Genomic DNA, 24,780 nt, shown 5'->3' on the forward strand with positions numbered 1-24,780 from the left:
TATTTATCACCTAACTGGCAGATTAAATGATATATCTTAATAGAAATTTTGCTTTCAGACAATATTTGACACATAGATCACTATTACGTGTATTTATGGTGCTCACTCCTGTGAATATTGGTTTCCCACTTTGCATCATACATAATACTGTTAATGTCTATGGCGACCATTTTGAAAGTCAAAATAGAGTATTCAACACAAACTTAAAACCTGAATGATTTATTTTGTTAGAAAATATGTTTTAGACGGTATCTATTAATTTATCACATTTATATGCATTTCAGCGCTCTCTCTTGTGATTTCTTTGCTCCTCTTTCTCACTGTGCATAATACTTTTAGGGCCTTTGCAGCCATTTTGAATATCAAAATAAAACATTCATCACATACATGGCATATTAATAATATATTTTGTTAACAATTATGTTTTTAGTCAGTATTCCACTCGTTTAATCTTAATAATATGCATTTTATTGATCACTCTTGTGACTTTTTTGGCCCTCATTGCCATTGTACGCAATACTGTTTGGGTCAGTGGCGGCTTTTTTAGATATCGAAATACAGAAATGTTCCCAAATCGTAAGTAATGATGATTTGCATATATTAATTCATTCATACATCGCAATTATTTGCACTTTAGTGCTAATTTTTGTGAAAATTAGTTTTCCCAATTCATATTGACATAATAGAGTATCAAGGGCCTTTGTCGGCCATTTTGAATATCAGAAAAATAAATATTTTGTCAAAAAAAATTTTTTCAGAGAGTATTTCACTCCTGCCACACAATTTAATGCATATCATATCCAATGTGTGGACAATTTTAGGATTTTCATGGGTAGTCCTGGGGTAATGTGCATATTTTGGCGGCCATATCGAATTTTGCCAATTTGCGGAAAATGCTCAAGGTTACACGAGTGGCATCATTCAGATTCGGAATCAGCACCCTCGAATTGACAAGAAACCATAAAAAAATATTGTATATATATAAAAAAAACAAGGTTATGCCTCTTCTATCCTGGACTAGTACAGTATAAGGCTTGCTCTTTCACACATGGTATTAGACCAAAAACTTACAAGTAGAGTGGGGAAATGTTTTGTAAGTCTATTCGATCATTACCATGCTATCATGGTACACATATCTAAATTTTCTTACATTTCGACACCCTGGACTTATGAAACTACAGTCTAATCCAGTCATCTTTACACTATATACACGAAAAATCCTACCATGAAGTTTAATTTAAAAAAATTAAGCATTCCCCTTTAAGTATAAATTTCCCATTTTGGAATGTGTACCCATGAACAGTATAGGGCTTGCTCTTTCACACATGGTATTAGACCTAAAACTTGCAAGTAGAGTGGGGGTGGGGAAAGGTTTTTTAAAAGTCTATTTGATCATTACCATGCTATCATAGTACACGTAACTAAATTTTCTTACATTTCGACACCCTGGACTTACGAAACTACAGTCTAATCCAGTCATCTTTACACTATATACATGAAAAATCCTACCATAAAGTTTAATTTAAAAATTAAGCATTTCCCCTTAAAGTATATATATTTCCCTTTTTGGAATGTTTATACATACCCATGTACTAGTCCAGGATGCGCGTTTCCGTTTTACACCCTGGCGAAGGCATTTTCCGGAAAAGTAGCCAAAAAGCGACTAGTGAAGAGTCTACACACATCGCTGGTTGCATGCAGCGTGCGACACAGGCGAGTCCACCACCGCATGCAATTTGCACAGTTACTGATCAGGGCACAGAGTTCCTCGGCACTTCATGTACAGAGAGAGCGGCAGTCAGGAGTGAAATCCGAACATGCTTTTGCAGTCGCGTTGTTTATGATAGTTTTTTTTTTCTAAAAATAAATTATTAACTAAATGAATAGAATGACAGACAAAATCAAAATAAACAGATACTTATAATGGAAAGACAAATTGAAGTTTGATGGATTGATACACTTAGAAGCTGCCGAAAGATAGATATAGAAGACTGATAAATAGATAGATAGAAATAGAGAGAGAGGGGTGGATAGCTAGAAAGAGAGAGAAAGAGGGAGAGATGGATGGATAGATAGATAAATAGAGAGAGGGGAGAGACAGAGAGGTCGATATATAGAGGGAGTGGGGGAGAGAGAAAGAGAGAGAGAAGGATAGATAGATAGATAGATAGAGAGGGAGAGAGATGTTGTAGATAGAAATATGGACGGACAAAGAGAAAGAGAGAAAAAAGACAGACAGATGCTAGAGACTGAGGAGAGAGATAGAGAATTTGAGAGACAGATAGATAGATGTTAGATAGATAGAAAGATAAAGAATGAGAGAGACAGAGAAGATAGACAGATTAACAGATAGATAGATACATAGATAGATAGATATATAGATAGAGAGAAACAGAGAAAGACAGACAGATGGATAGAGAGATGAGATAGATGAGATAGATGTTAGATAGATAAAGAGATAGATAAAGAGGGAGAGAGACAAAGAATATTAACAAATTAACAGATAAGTTAAAAAAATAGATAAATAGATAGAGAGAATAAGAGAAAGACAGACAGATGGATAGATAGATAGAGATATTAAATAGATATGAGAGAGACAGAGAAGATTATTAACAAATTAACAGATATATAGATACTCTAGTTTAAAAATAGATAAATAGATAGAGAGAAAAAGAGAAAGACAGACAGATGGATAGATAGATGTCAGATAGATCAAGAATGAGAGAGAAGAGCGACAAATTAACAGATAGATACTGTAGTTAACGTGGTAGGTAGAGAGAGAGAAATAGAGTATAGACGAGAAATAGAGTATAGACAGACAGATGGATGGATAGATAGAGATAGAGAATTTGAGATAGATAGATGTTAGATAAAGAATGAGAGAGACAGAGAAGATTATTAGATCGATAGATACTGCAGTTAAATAGATAGATAGAGATAGAATTTGAGAGATAGATATATAGACAGATAGAGAGAAAGACAGACATCAGCAAATCGGCAAGGCAAATGATCAAGGCAAACATTCGTATTGAACCTGGAAAGTATAAGCTCAGCTGCATTTGCAAGCACGGTATGTTCTGCGGATAACTTCGTGCGGACTTTGGATCGCGCGCCCAGCTGATAATGTAAACAAACGTAGACGTAGACTCTTCACTAGTCGCTTTTTGGCTACTTTTCCGGAAAATGCCTTCGCCAGGGTGTAAACGGAAACGCGCGTCCATAATAGGCCCCATTATAGGAACTACTGACCAAACCTTGTTTTTTTTAAAATATTTTTTGATGGTTTCTTGTCAATTCCGGGTGCTGATTCCGAATCTGGATGATGCCACTCGTGTAACCTTGAGCATTTTCCGCAAATTGGCAAAATGCAATATGGCCGCCAAAATATGCAAATTACCCATGAAAATCCTAAAATTGTCCGCACATTGGATATGAAATGCATGAAATCGTGTGGCAGGGGTGAAATACTCTCTGAAAAAATAATTTTAGACAAAATATTTATTTTCTTGATCTTCAAAATGGCTGCCATAGGCCATTGTATACTCTTTTATGTACAATATGAATAGGGAAAACTAATTTTTACAAAAATTAGCACTAAACCGCAAAAAATTGCGATGTATGAATGAAGTATATGCAAATCATCATTACTAACGAGATATGTCATTTATAAATCATGTTTTCAGACAACATTTCACTCATACATCACCATTTGGCCAAGCAAAGCCAAATTCTGATGAAATAATTTGTTCCCATTCACATTCACATTGTGCATAATACTATAATTTTTGTGAAAATTAGTTTTCCCAATTTATATTGACATAATAGAGTACACAAGGGCCTTTGTCGGCCATTTTGAATATCAGAAAAATAAATATTTTGTCAAAAATTATTTTTTCAGAGAGTATATCACTCCTGCCACACAATTTTATGCATTTCATATCCAATGTGTGGACAATTTTAGGATTTTCATGGGTAGTCCTGGGGTAATGTGCATATTTTGGCGGCCATATCAGATTTTGCCAATTTGCGGAAATGCTCAAGGTTACACGAGTGGCATCATTCAGATTCGGAATCAGCACCCTCGAATTGACAAGAAACCATAAAAAAATATTGTATATGTATAAAAAAAAACAAGGTTATGCCTCTTCTATCCTGGACTAGTACAGTATAAGGCTTGCTCTTTCACACATGGTATTAGACCTAAAACTTACGAGTAGAGTGGGGGTGGGGAAATGTTTTTTAAAAGTCTATTTGATCATTACCATGCTATCATAGTACACGTAACTAAATTTTCTTACATTTCGACACCCTGGACTTAGAAAACTACAGTCTAATCCAGTCATCTTTACACTATATACACGAAAAATCCTACCATGAAGTTTAATTTAAAAAAAATAAGCATTCCCCTTTAAGTATAAATTTCCCTTTTTGGAATGTTTATATGTACCCAAGTACAGTATAGGGCTTGCTCTTTCACACATGGTATTAGACCTAAAACTTGCAAGTAGAGTGGGGGTGGGGAAAGGTTTTGTAAAAGTCTATTCGATCATTACCATGCTTTCACAGAACACGTAACTAAATTTTCTTACATTTCAACACCCTGGACTTAGGAAACTAGTCTAATCCAGTCATCTTTACCTATTAAATTGCTCTAAAGCAACAATACTTTTGACTCTCTAATTTACTCCATTGGCTCTTTTTTTTTAGATAACCTCTTTTTTTTCAGATAAGCAGTTTTCAGCAGCTTCTTTTGCCATTTATGATTTCTATTAACTCACAAACTTTTGATTTTCATCCTCTAAAAAACAAAATTTAATCAGGTCATCATAAGTATGCTTTTTCAGACATGAGGTAAACTTGATGAAACTGATTTTTATTTATAGTTCCTAAAGACCTATTATGAAGCCAAAACAGCAAAACGCCATTAAAAGACAAGAATCAGTAGCATGCATAATACAAGTCTTTTTCATTTTAACTGCTTACCAGCAGAAAATTTTGCAAAATAAATGCAAAAATTTCTGAGCTTTGAAAATACTTTATAACCCTACTTTTGGATAGGATTTCCATGTCATTCAATGAAAACGGAGCCGTGGTTCCATATGTTGGTGTGTTAGAAATTTCAACTAGTTTGTTGCATTCACATCAAGGAATTTTTTTTTTAAGTCTATTTCTGCAGTAAATTTACAATGGAACATCCCTTGCTCAAATTCATTGAGATCTACATCTAAAGGACAGACTGTATCAATTGAAATTTGTTGCCTATTGGGAGCAGCTTATCACTCATGTATTCTTTGCATTCAGATTTGTATGCGGCCAGCTTGCCCGATATATCAACAAAGGCCCATTAAGGAACAATACTAAACTGATCCAAAATTTATACTTCAGCTGTTGACCTTAATGAATTTAAGTATGAAAATGTTATACTGCAAGCTTTCAACAGAGCATGGTTATAAAACTTTGGACTTGTTGTCATTGAAACAATATTAGTTGAAATATCTTGCACACAAACATATGGAATCACAGCTTGGTCCACATTGGATGTCGTCAACAAAATCCTGTCAAGTAGACCAGATGAAAAGCAATATTTTGAACGTTTGCAAAATTCACTGTTTCTAAGGCAAATACTCACTTGATATGTATGAGCTGAGGAATTGAGAAAAGAAATGATCAAACAGAAGGTGGTGACAACCTACATTTTAACTGCTAAAAATCATATATTAATACAAACCCACCTTTTTCAAGGAATGTCTCTACATGAAAATTAGGAGGATCTTTCCCTAATAGAACAAATTCCTTTGCTACATCATCAGGTTTCTTTGAATTATTACTTCTTCTTGTCTTCATTGTGTCCTCCTACATGTTCTACATGAGACCTTCTTCTGTACATGTATGCTATTGCAAAGAGAAAAAATTCAAAGCAAACATTCATAAGTTCATCATGGTTGTGGTTAATCATACAGAATTAGCACCAAAATCCTTTCAAAATGTATTTTGACACCACATGGGTATTAAAAAAGGTAACTCCCCGAGACTATCAACTATTAAAGTGGCCCATAAATGCCCTGTCACTGACTCATAGGCCCATTGACAGTCCAAGGCAGGCGCGTAGCCAGTGGGCAGTTGCCTCCCCCCCAAAAAAAAAAGGAAAAAAAGGGAAAAAGAAAGAAAAGGAAAAGCGAAGGGATGAAATGAAAGAAAGGTAGCTTTGTGTTTTTTTTTCTTCTTTTCATTCTTTATTTTTTCTTAAAACCAAAACTCCTTCACTCTTGCTCTAAATTTATATAGGAATTTTGCTTTTTGCAGAATAGTGAGTGACGTCATCGACTCTCTCATTTGGATGTAACTAGCTCGTTCATATAACTATTTTGTTGAAAATAAGCAAAACTTTAAAATTCCATAACTTTCTTATTTTACATCCTATTTTGATGAAATTTTCAGTGTTGTGCTTGTTAAATTTTTCTCTTTTTATTCAAATCAATTTTTTGTTGGGGTGGACGTACGTGTCCTTTGAAGGTCAAGACCATCAAGACCACCTCAGAAAAATGTTGATTTAAATCAATAGAGGAAAATCAGACAAGCACAATGCTGAAAATTTCATCAAAATCGGATGTAAAATAAGAAAGTTATGACATTTCAAAGTTTCGCTTATTTTCAACAAAATAGTTATATGAATGAGCCAGTTACATCCAAATGAGAGAGTCGATGACGTCACTCACTATTTCTTTTGATTTTTATTGTTTGAATTATACAATATTTCAATTTTACGAATTTGATGATTAGGACCTCATTGCCTGAAGCACAAAATGTTAAAATGATGGAAGTCCACGAGTTCAGGGAGGAATGAAACTTCATTTCACATGAAAATTAAGAGAAAATAAAAATATTTCATAGTTTATATAATAAAATACAAAAGAAATAGTGAGTGATGTCATCAACTCCAGAGATGCCAAGTTCAAAGACCAGCTATGCGTGAGATTTTCCCGGTGGGGTCACTCACCCGCAGAGGGGGACGCATATGACCGTTACCACAAATGCAAGTAACCCCCTATTGCAGTCAATTTCAAGGACATTTTGTGAAATTTACCCCCCTATTTTCACGCAAAACAAGGACAAAATTGCGGTAAAATGGTACCTTGAAACACCCCTAATTATAATATTGTAAGGACACTTTTTGTCCATTTCGAAAACTTACCCCTATTTACCATATTTCAAGGACAGGGAATTTATACCCTTTCCTCATCATTAGAGGAAATTGCAACACAGGCGTCAGAGTGCTCAGTCCTTATACTTAACTCTTTGCTCGCCAAGGACCTAATATCTCCTCTGCCACATTAATTTTAAGGTGCAACCCAAAGAGGGGTTTTGCATGGACTTATGCTAATTAAGCTCCCAATATCTTTTGATTGGTTTATTGTAAAGAAAAGCTTTGTGTGTACACTGTACAATGCGATGCACATAGGCCTACCACTATTGTGCATGAGTGCACATGGACAATAGACTTAATTTAATGCACTCTGTGTGAACTGTGACTTGAGTCGTCCTTGGCGGTCCACTTTATGTGACTCTAGTCGTCCGTGGCGGGCAAAGAGTTATAGATGACCAAGAGCCATGTCATACTGATACAATAATCCAAAAGAACTTTATTTTTCATGAAAAATACGAAAAGTACAATTCTTTGTGAAAATAAATGTAGAGTTGTCCACATAAAGATACAGAGCATGATGAGCGCGCAGTCTGCGGCTGGTGACTCGGCGACGGATTTTACTTCCCGTGATCGTTCTCCCCTTTTTCCTGACCCCCATTTCCATCAGATCGAGGACGGAGAGCACCCCTATTTTCACTACTTCGAGGAGTGTTCTGTCCGCGGACGTTCCGTGAAATTGACCCCTTTTCCCGCGATTTTGGTAACGGTCATGCGGTCCCCAAGTCATATTGAGTGACCCCACCGGGGAGATTTTCTGTGAATCTGAGTGAGATCACAGACATTGTGTACAAAGTATATGGGGATAGGCTGTGATAGTTGCATGAGACAGAGATTTGAGGGGATGAACAAGAGTCCAAAATGCGTGAGTCTCACGCATAATGCGTGAGACTTGGTAGCTCTGCAACTCTCTCATTTGGATGTAACTGGCTCGTTCATATAACTATTTTGTTGAAAATAACCGAAACTATAAAATGCAATAACTTTTATTTTACATCCGATTTTGATGAAATTTTCAGTGTTATGCTTGTTGAATTTTTCTCTTTTTATTCAAATCAAGTTTTTGTTGGGTGGACTTGTCCTTTAACTTGGACTAGAATTAGATCTAGATCTAATACCCTAACACCTACCGGTAGGCCTAGATCTTACGTTAGGTCTAACATTTTGTTAGCGTTATGCTAACCCAGGGGCTCCCGGCCGCTTAGCGTTCGGGAGCCCAGGATCGTTCGTGCAATTTGGCATACTCACCTGACAAGCGCGAAGTATGGTCAAAATAATTCTCTGAATAAATAGTTAAACAGAAATCAAGCACTTACCACGATTATATGGATGATGGTCTCACGAGTGGCAGTTTTTCTGACATCTGGGCACAGACTGGAACCTCAAAAAAACGAAAAGTTCTCTCCTTCTAGGCCTACCCCCGTCTCGATCGGCCATTTTGTTACAATTCATAACAAAAGCTCCCTGGTTAGACGTTACCCAGCTAACTTCATTACTAACGTTACTCCCTTCATCTCTTGCATGAGCTTGATCAACTAGGACTAGATCTATGTCTAGATCTACGTAACCTAGACTAGTACTACTAGGCCTAGGAGTAGTAGATCTAGAATCTATTGTGATACTTTATTCCAACCTCCACCTGAGCCTTGCTCTTTTGTCTCTTTACATATTTATCAAACCACTTTTTTGCGTATCCACTGGATCTCGCAGTTCTCCAGTACTGGAGAAAATCAACAGAAGAAGAATTTAGGAACTCAGGGTCTTACTAAGTCTAAGGCTAAGGAGTATACCCAGTTGTTGTGTGTCCGGACAGGTTGTGTGTACGGACGATCAATTTTAGAAAGTCATTTGGAAAAATTTGCAAGTGAAGTTTCATCAATTTCTGGTACAAAATGTTAGGAAATATTGTAGAGAACAAAATAGAAGATGATTACATCTATTGAATTCATATTTTTAGTGTAATCCAAAGACAAAAAAGAAGGCTTCAAAATTATAAAGTGTCCGGACACCCGACCCCCATCCTAGTCCTACCTAAGGCGAAGGTTAGGGTCGAGATCCCTGCCTGAATTAGTCAAGGCCCTCAGCCTCAGGCAGACTGAACGTTAACAGTTAATGTGGATCACTCGTTCTAAATAACGTGAATTACTTTTTATTAAGTCTACTTATTCGGTACAAAACGTTAAATAAAAAACTGAAGTGCAAAATCTTACCTGTTCAGAGTAACTTCGACTCAAGATTAATATATTGGTCTGAGAAGTTGCCAGTTCACAGAACTTCACCGCACGTGGCTGGAATCGGTCTGCAATGTACCACATACGTAGTACGTACGTAAGAGCGCGGCGAGCACTAACGTTAACGTTACCGCTATGATAGCGCCAATGCCGGGTTTATGAGTGCTCTGAAATTGGCGGACACACCGTGTGTGCGATACTTTTTGATTATTTTAGAGGGGTGTCTTTTTTTATATATTTGCTTTAAAATTTTATTCAATAATTTTCAGGTCTAAAACTATAAAGATAAGTGTATTTTTCACCTATTTATGAAATCGTTGACTTATAATTAAAACATAAACTCGATTACTGATAAAAAAGCGAAAAAACAGCATTTCTCCCAACAGTCGATATTTATCTACGACGTGATATAAACCCCTCAATTTGACACCTTCATAAAAACCCCCCATTACAGTCTACCAGATGGTTTAGTCTACAAAATTACGTAAACTCGTCATATCTTAGTGGCAGAGAAGTTACAGTTCCAAAGGCGTAAGAGAAAGCATGTAAAAATTGGGTTGAAACGGTATGGGGAAATGCATATTTCGCTTTATCGTCAATTTCCCCCTAATGTATCATTTTTTGCCATGGGTTTTCGCCCTAACTAAAGAATTATATACATATATATATATATATATATATATATACCAACGGTGGATATCTACAAAAATCTATTAATATTCGTTCACACAACATTTTTAGACAGGTAGATGCCAACTGCAAAGATCTGCACTGCAATTGCTAATAATATTCCCAATTATGCTTAAACCATAAGTTACCAACTGTGGAGATTAGGGTTGCAAAATTCCTCAGAATTTTCGCGGTGAAAACTTTCCATGGGAAAGAACAGGAATTTATTGAGAATTTTCAAGAAAAGTTGGGAATTTTCAAAAGGTAGCAATTTTCTGATATTTATATACAGAAATTGAAAGGAGTACCCTGGGAGATGGTGCTTGACTGTGCTTTGTCAGCAAGTTTCAAGCCAAATATTATGCTAAGACAGTCAGACAAGGCAGAATTTAATGAATTTTATGTAAAAGTTGATTTAGTATATTAGTAAATGGTACGTGCAATTGTACGTGTGAGTGCAGTACATGTTCACTGCATGCTTTACATCAGGATATACATGTACATTATTCTTGAAATGATGCCTATTAGGTATTCTCATCTTTTTCCAGATGATCTGAATCATTATCAATAATAATTATAACATTGTTGTTATAAGTATTATTATTTTATTATCATTACTTTATTTCTCATTTATTTCTGCATAACAGAGGAGAGAACTTGGTGCTGTTTGCGGCAATAATTTGATGAGTATATATACAGATTGCTAGTAAAGCTTAAAGTTTATTTCAGTTCAATTAATCCTCTTCGAAATAAACACTTTGTTCATTATTTTCAAAATACTAGATCAAATTAAATGAAACTGATAGATTTTAATTTAATATCACAAAAAATATGAATTTACTAATCTCAATCAAAGTCAAAGTTCATTTGAGGTCAACAAACTTAGTGCATGTTTTCCCCCCTTTGTGAAAAATTATTCATCATGATTCTTTCCAAAGTCAGCCATTATATTGTAATTTCTTGCCCCCCCCCCATTTTTGACAGGAGACTAATCCCATCAGTAGCTATGGCACTGACTTGAGTCTTTAAATGGGAAAAATCAAGGCCAAGAACGAACAGTGTGCAAACCAAGTCTGCAGGCACAAACCCTGAATGACACCTTGATCAACAAGTGGGTCTCCACAAAGACTAGGCACAAAACTTGCTGTTTCCTGAGAGGACCTTCAGTACACAAGGCATGAGTAGGCTGCACATTCAGACCCTTAACTCGAATGAAGGCTTTGCACAGCAAACTAGTGCAAAGCCTTCACTTGAGGAAAGTAGTCTGAATATGCAGCATAGTGTTTCTGCCAATGACTTGTGTACAGAAGCTCCTTTTGTTGAACAGAAAGTTGTATTCGTGCTAGTCTTGTGTGAAGACCCACTTGTGGATCAAAGTTTCAATAAGGGTCTGTGCATGCAGACTACATGTAGGGGGCAGTGTATATTAGCATGTTATTATGTAATGGTAAATTGAAGGCAGGTTCTTACATAAACAAGTGGAATGCCTCTGGCCGTCTCACCTGCATCACGCAGTTCAATATAGCAGCAGTGCTGACTTTGAAAACTACTCTAACTCGTACAAGATGTTTAGTGATACATGGTTACTCTTATGTCCACTTTTTATGAACTAGACCTATAAACTTAGAGATATTATGGTTATTCAACAAAAAACCCAACATGGCCAAAGTTGATTGACCTTACATGACCTTTGACCTTGATCATGTGACCTGAAACTCGCATAGGATGTTCAGTGATACTTGATTACTCTTATGTACAAGTTTCATGAATCAGATCCATAAACTTTCAAAGTTATGATGGTAATTCAACAGATAACCCAATTCGGCCAAAGTTCATTGACCTTTGACCTTGGTCATGTGACCTGAAACGCGCACAGGATGTTCAGTGATACTTGATTACTTTAATGTCCAAGTTTAATGAACTAGATCAATAAATTTTCAAAGTTATGATGGTAATTCAACAGATACCCACAATTCGGCCAAAGTTCATTGACCCTAAATGACCTTTGACCTTAATAATGAGACCTGAAACTTGCACAAAATGTTCAGTGATGCTTGGTTACTATTATGTCCAAGTTTCATGAATCAGATCCATAAACTTTCAAAGTTATGATGGGAATTCAACAGATATCCCCAATTCGGCCAAAGTTCATTGACCCTAAATGACCTTTGACCTTGGTCATGTGACGTGAAACTCATGCAGGATGTTCAGTGATACTTGATTAACCTTATGTCCAAGTTTCATGAACTAGGTCCATATATTTTCTAAGTTATGATGACATTTCAAAAACTTAACCTCAGGTTAAGATTTCGATGTTGATTCCTCCAACATGGTCTAAGTTCATTGACCCTAAATGACCTTTGACCTTGATCATGTGACATGAAACTCTAATAGGATGTTCAGTAATACTTGATTAACCTTATGGCCAAGTTTCATGAACTAGGTCCATATACTTTCTAAGTTATGATGTCATTTCAAAAACTTAACCTCAGGTTAAGATTTGATGTTGACGCCGCCGCCGTCGCCGTCGGAAAAGCGGCGCCTATAGTCTCACTCTGCTATGCAGGTGAGACAAAAACCTTTGACAAAAATAAAGAAAAATGAAAAATAGTGTAATGCAAAGTTTTGTTTTTTCATGTTGAAATGAAAAGCTTCATTTTGTACATTATGCTCCACCATTTTACTGGATACATGAATGTAAACATGTACTATAATGTATTTATGTACAGTTTGATAAATATTTTAAACGCTGGGCAATTTAAAGAATAGTTTACCGGTAAATACAAATGAAAATATAATATTTGAGGATATCAATTTATAATTTTGTATTTAGTAACACAATTTTACACTTTTTGTGAAAAATTGGAAATTCCCCAAATTCACGAAACTTTACATGGAAATTTTCCAAAATTTTTGGAAAGTTTCCAGCCCTTTGCAACCCTAGAGGAGATCTGCACTGAATTGCTAATAATCCCAATGCTTAGACCTGAAGATACCAACTGTGGAGATCTGCACTGAATTGATAATATTCTAAATGCTTAAACCTGAAGTTACCAACTGTAGAGATCTGCACTGAATTGCTAATATTCCAAATGCTTAAACCTGAAGATACCAACTGTGGAGATCTGCACAGAATTGATAATATTCCAAACGCTTAAACATGAAGATACCAACTGTGGAGATCTGCTCTGAATTGCTAATATTCCAAACGCTTAAACATGAAGATACCAACTGTAGAGATCTGCACTGAAATTGCTTATATTCCAAATGATTAAACCTGAAGGCACCAACTGTGGAGATCTGCACTGAATTGCTAATATTCCAAATGATTAGACCTGAAGATACCAACTGTCGAGATCTGCACTGAATTGATAATATTCCAAATGCTTAAACCTGAAGATACCAACTGTGGAGATCTGTACTGAATTGATAATAGTCCTAATTAATGCTTAAACCTGAAGACACCAACTGTAGAGATCTGCAGTGAATTGCTTATATTCCAAATGCTTAAACCTGAAGGCACCAACTGTGGAGATCTGCACTGAAATTGCTTATATTCCAAATGATTAAACCTGAAGGCACCAACTGTGGAGATTTGCACTGAATTGCTTATATTCCAAATGATTAAACCTGAAGGCACCAACTGTGGAGATTTGCACTGAATTGCTTATATTCCAAATGATTAAACCTGAAGGCACCAACTGTGGAGATTTGCACTGAATTGCTTATATTCCAAATGATTAAACCTGAAGGCACCAACTGTGGAGATTTGCACTGAATTGCTTATATTCCAAATGATTAAACCTGAAGGCACCAACTGTGGAGATTTGCACTGAATTGCTTATATTCCAAATGATTAAACCTGAAGGCACCAACTGTGGAGATTTGCACTGAATTGCTTATATTCCAAATGCTTAAACCTGAAGGCACCAACTGTGGAGATCTGCACTGAAATTGCTTATATTCCAAATGATTAAACCTGAAGGCACCAACTGTGGAGATTTGCACTGAATTGCTTATATTCCAAATGATTAAACCTGAAGGCACCAACTGTGGAGATTTGCACTGAATTGCTTATATTCCAAATGATTAAACCTGAAGGCACCAACTGTGGAGATTTGCACTGAAATTGCTTATATTCCAAATGATTAAACCTATATACAAACTGAATGTCTGCACTGAATTGCTAATATTCCAAATGCTTAACCCTGAAGATACCAACTGTGGAGATCTGCCCTTTATTGATAATATTCCCAATACTTAAACCTGAAGATACCAACTGTGGTTATTTGCACTGAAATTGCTAATAGTCCTAATGCTTAAACATGAAGATACCAACTGTGGAGATCTGCACTGAAACAGGATGAGAAGGATATTCAGAAAAATTGAGGAAAGAGACATACGTCTAGGGGTAGATTGAGGAGTACATGAAGAAACAGGATCAAAGGGATACACAGAAGAAACAGGTGAAATTGAAGATATAGATGGGTAAGGGGTACATTGAGGAGTAGAAACAGAAATTGAAGATAAAGTTGTAGGGCTGGGAGGAGGAAGAGGAGGATGGCTGGGAGGACCAGAGTTCGATGTACATGTACTATCACTCATTTTCTCAAGCTGTGAAAACAGATTAAGAGGAATTAAAATATGACATATATGTCACATAACATAAACATATACATCATTTACTATTCATTCCTTTCAAGGGGAAAACACAGTTGTGACCAGGTGTAAATTCCTTAATTCCCTTTTAGGTCAGTGATTTGCGTAATGAAGTGTTATTCTCATCGTAAATTATCATGCCAATATTTTCTTTCTAATACATAAGAAGCCTGCAAGGGAGTTTTTGTGGCTTCGAGAAAGATACAAACATGACAAATAGGGAAGCAAGATTGTCAGTACAGTAAGTCCAATGAGCAATATGATGCATAGAGTAATTTTACTATCTTACTTTACTATTCACATCTAATATAAGAAGAGCCAAATAACGACAGCATCTGTGTATGCCATATGTTCCAGCTAGGAGCACCCTGCATACTACAAACCCAGGGGGTGGGTGGGGGGCGGGGTCACTTCCATTGATGAGTGGATACCATGTGTTACAAAAAAAAAACACGTAAATAGGGTATCTTTTTCAAGAAAGTGCATGTTATTTACGTAACGTAATAAGGGTGTCAAAAACGCTAAATACTGAAAAAGGGTATTTATTTCTCTAGGAAAGCTACGTGTTTACGGTCCAATTTGCAAAGGTATAAAAAGAAAAAAATGCACCAACACTATATTTATAGGGTCCGATTCGAAGGTATTTGGGAGATGGGGTAAACTCTGAGACCATGACAAGCAATTCTGTCCTATACTACTCTATGCTGCCATACTTGTTTAGGTGGTCAAATTAAGGGAATAAATGTAAAGAGTACCGTTTTGTGTCCAATACTTGTTAAAGGTCAAGTCCACCTAAGAAAAATGTTGATTCAAATCAATAGAGAAAAATCAGACAAGCAGTGCTGAAAATTTCATCAAAATCGGATGTAAAATAAGAAAGTTATGACATTTCAAATTTTGGCTTATTTTTAACAAAATAGTTATATGAACGAGCCAATTACATCCAAATGAGAGAGTTGATGATGTCACTCACTATTTCTTCTTTTTTTATTGTTTGAATAATACAATATTTCAATTTTTACGAATTTGACTATTAGGACCTCCTTGCCTGAAGCACAAAATGTCAAAAAAATGGAATTCCACGTGTTCAGGGAGGAATGAAACTTCATTTCACATGACAATGACAAGAAAATAAAAATATTTCATATAATAAAATACAAAAGAAATAGTGAGTGAGTGATGTCATCAGTTCTTCATTTGCATACTGACCGAGATGTGCATATAACTGTTTTGTGAAATGAAGCGAAACTTTAAAATGCCAAAACTTTCTTATTTTACATCCGATTTTGATGAAATTTCAGTGTTATGCTTGTTGAATTTTTCTCTTTTTATTCAAATCAAGTTTTTGTTGGGTTAGACTTGTCCTTTAAGGGTGGAGTTTCACACTTCAATACTTGTTAAGGGGAGGGTTTCACACGCCAATACTTGTTAGGGGTGCATTTTCAGAACATATGGAAAATACTTGTTTAGGGTGCTTTTCGAAACCCCGTAGATGCGCATGGTATCCACTCGTCAATGGAAGTGCCCCCCCCCCCTGCGACTGCAAATTATCACAATTCATGGAAATACATCCTAAATGGTTGGTTTAAATGATGAAGTGAGCATTAAAGAAACAAATATTGAAAAAAAATAATTACCACATATTCTTTCGTCTCCAATTAAAGAAAAACCGGAAGCCTGTTTCTTCGACTTCCTCCCTTCTGCCTCTAAGCCATCTATAATTTCTCCTTTCAAACACAACAAGAACTCCCCAGCCTTGAAGAACCTTGTAGAGAAAACAGCTCTTCCTGCCAAAATAATGGACAATATATATAAATATGTTAGCCACCATTGAAAAATTGGATGAGACAAGAAAAATGCTATTGCATCTCCTGGTCCTATGGCTCCTCTCTATTAACTTCAGTTAAAATGGATGGTTAATTACTCTTCACATGTCAGAAAAAAAACCTAATTAGTGTCAGTTGACAATGACCTTTGACCTTTTACCTACACCCCCAAATCTCACGAGGGGCCTGTTTCACTAAGCGCCAAGATGCGTCTTAAGCATCCATAAGTCCGGTTATAGGACTTAGTGTAAGATGCATCTTAGCGGGAGTTTCACAAAGACCACTAAGATGCGTACCGTACTTAGTACCCATTTAACTAAGTTGCATAGAGAGCGTAGCCTACGTCTCGTCAAGACGAGACGTAGGAACTGTTCTTAGTGTAATGTCATGTGATAAATTTCGCGCCAAATTTGAAAGAACTATTTGGCTTTAACTACAACAAGATTTCCACAGTATAGATGATTAAGATTTAGGACTGGCTGGGAGGGGGGGGGGCACACTCACATTGGGAAGCAGTACAGGTATGTGCCGCCCTCAAGAACACCCTTTTTTTCAGGCAACTTTTCTGCTTCAGAGACTCAGCATTTCCAGCTCTTTTCAGTTCCAGAGACCCAACCTTTTATTTCAGACTTCTTTGGGGTTTTTTCTCTCAAAAAAGCTCTAAATCAGCTGAAAACTGCCGTTCCAAAGGACTAATTTTAAGAGATTGTAGTTGCGAAGATTCAATTCTTTTTAATTCAGGGAGGCACATAATACCTAACCAAATAATTTTTAAGTACCCTCCCAAGGTAATGACTATAGTATCCTCCCAAGGTAATGGCTATCTGAAATTTTGCATCCCCAAAGAAAAACCAGCTTGACCCAGTCTAGCAGAGAGGTTATTTGTCTCATTGGTATTATTATGTTCATAAATAAAGAGTGACTCAAATACTTTGGATTTAATTGGCCCTGGCAAGAATTATAGAATAGTCAATTTGACCAGTAATGCATCACCTGTCCCAATATTTGGCAGGTGCTAAAACATGGTAAAATGAGAAGAGAAACCTTGTAGACATCTAGGTATTGTTTGTTGAATACAATTTGTCAGTGTTTTATATACATGTTTCTTTTTGTTAAATATTTATATTTGTCTACTACTTTTATATTATAGTATTTCCTAAAACTGTTCAAATGAACCCCAATCTCCTCTATTAAGCATCACACTTACCTGTTCTTGGGGCTTTATATGCTTTGACTTTTGAAGCCATGTCTCGCCATTTCTTTCTTAATGTATGCCATTCTCTTTCTTGGCCACCAGCTGCTCTTAGAGAATGTGTTGCTCTTTTCCAGGTTCTATGCATGGAAATAATGTGGAAGTAGACAAATTATAAATTTAGGATTGGTTGCACCAAGGGTCTACATGGGTTGCAAAAATAACATGGCTGTTGCCATGTCATGATTTAAGCTTTTGGGCGTTTTGGATTTATTTGTAACTGATCGTTATAATAAGAGGGCGCATGAAAAAAGTTTGCAGGATAAGGAGGGGTGTGTCACTTTGCTAGTGTTGATATTTTACCAAGGATGTAGATGCCTAGCACTGGTATGGAAAAAAGTTTCAATTGGATAACTGTACTTTTTTTAAATACCTGAATATTGTAGCCTTGGATTTTGCAGTAGGTGCTATGTGGTGGCAAAGTTTAAGTGTCAGGTTTTCTAATTTATCAACAGACTACCATACCCTGGGATGAGATTCTTCGGTCGATCAGCTAATTTCCCCCGATTTCGCGATTTTATGATTTTTTTTCTTTTTCCCCTAACACCAACCTTAACCCTCGCCAGGGGCATGCCCCCCAGACCCCAATTTAATCTTCCTCTTGGAGAATTTCTCTGTCACATCCCTGCATATCTTTCGTTCAACTTTTCTTCTTTGCTGCTCCCCTTTCCTCCAGTTCCAAACAGTTCATATCCTAGCTTCTTTTTCTAGGCGTTTCCTAAATTTTTTGAGGAAAATGCATATTGTTATTATTTATTTTTATGAATTACCCAACATCATGTCATTGCCTGTCTGTACACTACCAAATATGTTTATAGTAGAGGGGGGGGGGTAATGAGCACTATTTTTTGTACTCAACACCCCCCTCCTCCCTTGAAAAAAACAAAAAGGTAAAATTTTGGTTAATCTTTTGTTTTTTATGTCAGGGGTGGGGGCCCGGCCCCCCTGTTTCCCCCCACGCTGGATCCGCTATTGCAGTAATGGGTGTCACATTCAATGATACATAGAGTCGGATATCATACTCATAGACTATATTCATGTTCAGTAGACCTATGTATCGTCTGGCATCATCATGATCAAATTCAGGGTCATGTAATTAATTAGACAGTGTTAATAGAAATGAGCCATAGTACTGCCATAGACTATATAGAGATCTAGCTCTAGGCCTAGAATCTACAAAATATTAATTTCAATAATATAAATAGGTCTAGGGTCTAGACTAGTCTAAATCTAGGTCTATAATGCAGAAATATTTTCAGTTTTATTGCTAACACTAAGAGTAACAGTTACATTAACAATCTTGTCCAATTCAGTTCTAGGCTAGAGGTCTACTTCTATTCTAGTTCTACTAGTAGGCCTAGATCTACTAGAGTCTAGGCCTAGAGTCTAGAGTTCTAGATCTATCATCTAGATCTAATTCTATGTGACTGTCCCCTGACCCTGCTAGATCTAGAAATCTACTTGATACTGGTTGTACTGCCACTGGTACTGCTACTTCTAGTATTGATTATAGAACCTGTCCCTAGATCTAAATAAATCTAAGAGTAAGACGAAGTTGCTCACTAAGTACCGTAGGTCGGGAGTAGGCCTAGACCTAGAGAATCTACTACTACTTGTCTATGGTATAGTCTAGGCCCCAACTAAAAGTCTAAGAGTAAGACTAAGATTAACATTAGATTTAGATCTAGATCTCTACTAGTAGTATCTAGAAGTACTAGGCCTACTTGTAAGTTGTACTTGTAGGCCTAGACTGATCTAAAATAGGCCCTAGGTCTGTATAACAAAAAAAAGTGTCTTTACTTTTAATCAGTGACAGTATTGTACAGTCATGGCTAAATCTACCCCTAGATTTCTTTCTAGATTCTAACTGTAGTAACGTTAGCCTAGATCTAGAATCTAACGATCAAGGAGATCTACAGCATGCAAGATAGACTTCAGTCTATGCCTGGAGGAGGTGTAATGTTAGGAGTAGGCCTAGATCTAACTTAGATCTAACCTTATGTAGATCTAGATCTAATAGATCTATAGCATAGATTCTAACAGTTAGATCTAGACTAGGGTCTACTAGTACTAGAAAATAGTCTTTAGGGGCCTACATCAAGTCTACTATGCTTACTAATTTCAAATCTAGACTTGACCTAGGCCTGGCCATAGGTCTAACATTAGATCTAGATCTATAATTTTTCTAGATCTAGGCCTAGGCCTAGTCTAACATTTTTTGAAAAAAAATCTAATTATTAACTTCAGAAAAAGAATGAAATTAGGTCAAATTTCAGCATTTCCCCACCATAGGCCTAGACGGCTTATTTCGAAAGGGTGGGTGCTCTTGCGTTGGGGTGCGTCAACGCGAACGCGAAGATTCGTCCAAAGCCCCCCCCCCCCCCCCCCCCGGTTTGGCCGAAAGGGTGCGTTGGGAGCGCCACGTCACGTCGTGTTCACTGGAATGCGCCCTTTCGTCCAAAGCCCCCCCCCCCATCTATTCAATTTTTCAAGGTAGTAAATGACCTCTTTACAGCAAGTTTTCTGAAGCTTTTCCAGCATGTAACAGTTGAAGTTTTATTAAATTTACCGGTAATGCTTCCTTAGGGGTGGCAAGTCCCCTCGCAATAGCTATCAGTAGTAGATATGAACATACATGTACATTGTGTGGGGGTTGTCATAAACAACACTCATCAAAAGCGCCTTTGTGCAAGTTCAGAGATGAACTAGAATCTAGTCTATATCTAGGTTAGATCTAATGACATGTTAGATGTTACTAGGTTGTCATTCATACACTTGTCTGTTAATATGTATTTTATATTGATAGGTTTCAATGTACTTGAATGATCTGTATGTAGCAAGGCCTTTTTTTCAAGAGCTACAAAAAATCTTAAATCTCTATCCTCATTTATATCCATGCAACCGTGCAGGGGGAAAAAGATGGTGCCATTGATCTATCATCTCATTCTCTCAAACACTTCAGTGTACTTTTTCCTCAGCTAGGCTACCAACGAGTCTATTCTGAACACGTGAAATTCCATTATTGTCTCATTATGTGCTTCAGGCAAGGAGGTCCTAACCGTCAAATTCGTAAAAATTGAAATATTGTATAATTCAAACAATAAAAAACAAAAGAAATAGTGAGTGACATCATCGACTCTCTCATTTTGATGTAACTGGCTCGTTCATATAACTATTTTGTTTAAAATAAGTGAAGCTTTGAAATGTCATAGCTTTCTTATTTTGCATTCGATTTTGATGAAATTTTCAGCACTGCTTGTCTGATTTTTCTCTATTGATTCGAATCAACATTTTTCTGAGGTGGACTTGACCTTTAATAAGATAACTTTTCCTGCTGTGGTGACTCCCATGTTTAGGACACTAGATGAACTTGGTCTTTTTGTGACTGTTTTTGATACAGTTGTTTTGGTTGTCATCAGCACCTGGTGAACTGATCTGATCTGTTCCTGAAGATGAAATTATAAGAATAGTTGTTACATGACAAACCCTGTAGTACCCCAGGGTTTTCATGTACCCAAGAGTACTGCATTTTGTAGCACTCATGTGATGCATGTTCAACAAATTTACAACTTATTTTACAGGCCTACCAACCTGTAAACATACACAATAGAAGTGATCCATTTAAATAATAGGAGTCATAGCTTATTTCCCATAAATGACTGTATATAAAATCTGGACAAAAAATATTTTCTTTCCCTTCATGATATTTGGTATATTAAAACTTTCCATAAAAAGGAGTAACTCCTTTTAAACAGGGGTATATAGGCCTGTATGCACGAAGCCTTGGCAGTAGCTTTGGAGGTACTTTTTACAATCTTTCAAAATGAACATTTTAGTTATTATTATTGATCTTTGAAAAGGTTAAAAACATTAGTTTAAAGGGGAGGTTCGGTAGTTGGAGAGGGGGCACTTTAGGATCAACATTAAATTATGGTAGTTGTCAAGAAAATGGAAATGATACCTATTTCTCAAGTGATATTCAAGCACTTCTCCAAGGTTGAGCTTGCTTCAATGAATGATTTAGATGACTCTTCCTTTGTTAAATCTGGTTCTTGGGGGGGGATGAAGCAGAGGGAGAGCTTAGGTTAGACCTTGGAGGAAACGAATGGTGAGCTTGGTAGATACAGATTTCAAGATTATATCATGGGGGGCACTTGAGGACACAACCAAGTTTATCGTTGTTGTGAATATACATTTTCTATCGTGAACACACGAAGGAGAAAATAGAGAACGCTGTCCAGTGAAAAGTTGTATGCTAATTCCCCAGAGGAATAATTCATACAAGTAGGGGTCAAAATCATTACATTAATTGTGGTTCTTACCGCACCTTACATAGTGTTGTTTAAATTTGTGTCCAAAATACAACATCATCAGTTCAGCACCTGCTCATTCTTCTGTCGAATTGTACTTGTGCATTAGGAATCCTGCTTCAGTGCTTCCTTCTGCACTTGTTACTGCATTGATGTTGACTCTTAACTTGTTGGCACATGCAATGATTTCAGGTTCTCCTTCCAGGTCCTATCTTTCCTCACTTTCCAAGTATACCCAGGAGTCACGATGTGTGCCATGTCTTCAGAAGGCTAAAGAAAGACATACACAAACAAGCAAAACATATGATACACATATTTTATCTTGCCTGTTAAAGAAAGGTATACAGGAACCCTTCACTTAATCTGTCCTCAACTAACTATATGTTGTGTATTTTTCTACGATTTCACATTATTTGACTTTGTAAAAGTATAAAAATAAAGGCTTAAATCTGCCTTCTGAGTCCTATTCCATCGTCATCAATAATCAAAACTCTTCAATTTACTTCCGAGATACTTTGTTATTGATGTAATTGGGTTGTAAATTCAGTATTCCAACTTTACTTGGGTAGTATGTATATAATACCTGTGCTCACTTGTGATAACTTGAATCATCACAACTCTCATGTTTGACCACCCAATTATATTAACAGTGCTGGCAAAAATATCTTACCTTGTGAAACCCTCAATTTGTAACCTTTCGAAATTTTGCACTCTCGACCTCAAGTTGTTTTGTTTTCAGGGTAGCAAATTCCTGTATATAAAAAAATACAATGTAAGGATTGAAGTTGTAACCCTTTTTCATGACCTGAAATCAAACAGAAATAGTTGTCCTTATTTTATGATTTTTGTTAATCCATTGCTTACAGGAACTGGGTGGTTCATGTGTAAAACTTAGATATATGGAATTTAGAGAATCTCTGAAGCAACGTGTAGAGTCACCTTTATACTATTTAACCCTATCTAGGCCGGGGTATTTTGGGAGTTCATATGGCCAGGGGGGGGCCTTCCAGGCCCCCCCTTAAGATCTCGGCCGTCGACCACGCGATCGCGCCAAAAATTGGCATGCGGGTTGCCTTGGACATAATCTACAAGATTGTATAGAAATTTATTTCATGCGAAGAGCTGTTAAGTGATTATGCTAATTTATGTGTAATTAGTATGCAAAATCATACTTTTTCCTCTAACTCCCTAAATAAAGCTCCAAATGTACTAATTTTTGGTATAGAAACTCTTTGTGGTGTTCTTAGCAAGTGTACACGAAAAAAATGCGATATCAAATCATTTTCTAATGTATTATATTGTTTTTTTGCAATTTCTTATGTATTTCTTTGTTTTTTGACCTTTTGTTTATCATTGTTTTTTCAATGAAATTTGTTGGGGACTCTTCTGTGATCATGAAAAGCCTAAAATAAATACATTTAGACCAGCAAAACTAAAAAATTTCATACATTTATGAATTTTGGTTGAAAACACAATTTGCATTGACTTTGTACACAAAATCACGTTTTTGAGCAATTTTCGGTCTGACATGCACTGACATAATGTTGCGTAATTTCGGAACCACGTACCCGGGTAACGGAAAATTGGTCTCAAAAGTTGCGCAAGACTTGAAAGTAAGAAAGTCAGCGAGTGGCGCGGTCAAAAAATTTGGCGCGGCGAAAATATCGCGCGATTCGGAGGCCCCCCCCACCGGCCTAGATAGGGTTTAAGCCATTGGTAAACATTGTGATTGACGGATCTAAAAAAATTCTAAACTGAGGTGCCTGACCTGTCGTTTTATGTTCAGATAGACAAAAAAAACAAGGATGCAAACATAATGAATGTCAAGATATCTATGAAGATTGTATTAATTTGTTATGACAGATTTCACAGTAAATAGGATAATTGAATAACAGAAAAGAAGGGTCCAGGGGGGTCTATGAATTAGGATAACATAATGGAAACGTGCACATTATAACTTGAAATCTTTTCCTCAAAATGTATTACATGTACATGTATTTAACTCTTATCACGCTTATTTACATTATGGTATTTTGAATTGGGGACATTCGCCTAAAGAAATATGGATAGAGCTTTTATGTTAATAAAGAAGAGCTACATGTATGAGATGAATTACACATAAGTCAATACATATGGGGGGCAGCACTTGTCTGACTAAACTAAAGAATGGAATGAAGTATAAATATTTCTATTTTATAAAGTAGGGACAATAATTTTGTGTTTTTCAGTAATCAACTTAGAAATTCTGTTTTTGGCGTTTCCTTTTCATGAGAAATTTTTTGTGAACATTTCTATGAAAAACAGAATTTCCATTTAGATCAAATTTGAAACTGAATTTGCAGGCTAACAGAAATGGAAAAAAAATATTGGAACAGGAAAGCACTTTCCTGTTAAAAGTGTGCAGTAATTGCTCGTTATCAAATTTGACATTTAAATCTGTGTAATTATTTTGTTCATGTTAATGTTTATAATGATGTTTCTATGCTATTGACAGGTGATGGGAGAACCTTTGATAAGAACTAGTGTCCTTCGGCTATCCTTGGCCAGCGGTTGATAGGTTTTTTGATTTTCTTTTATTTGTGATTTCTTGTATCCATTTTTATCAAAAAAAACTTTTTAACTGAATACCTAT

The sequence above is a fragment of the Lytechinus variegatus genome, chromosome 10 (genome assembly GCF_018143015.1).
Source record: "Lytechinus variegatus isolate NC3 chromosome 10, Lvar_3.0, whole genome shotgun sequence".
Taxonomy (NCBI): Eukaryota; Metazoa; Echinodermata; class Echinoidea; order Temnopleuroida; family Toxopneustidae; genus Lytechinus; species Lytechinus variegatus.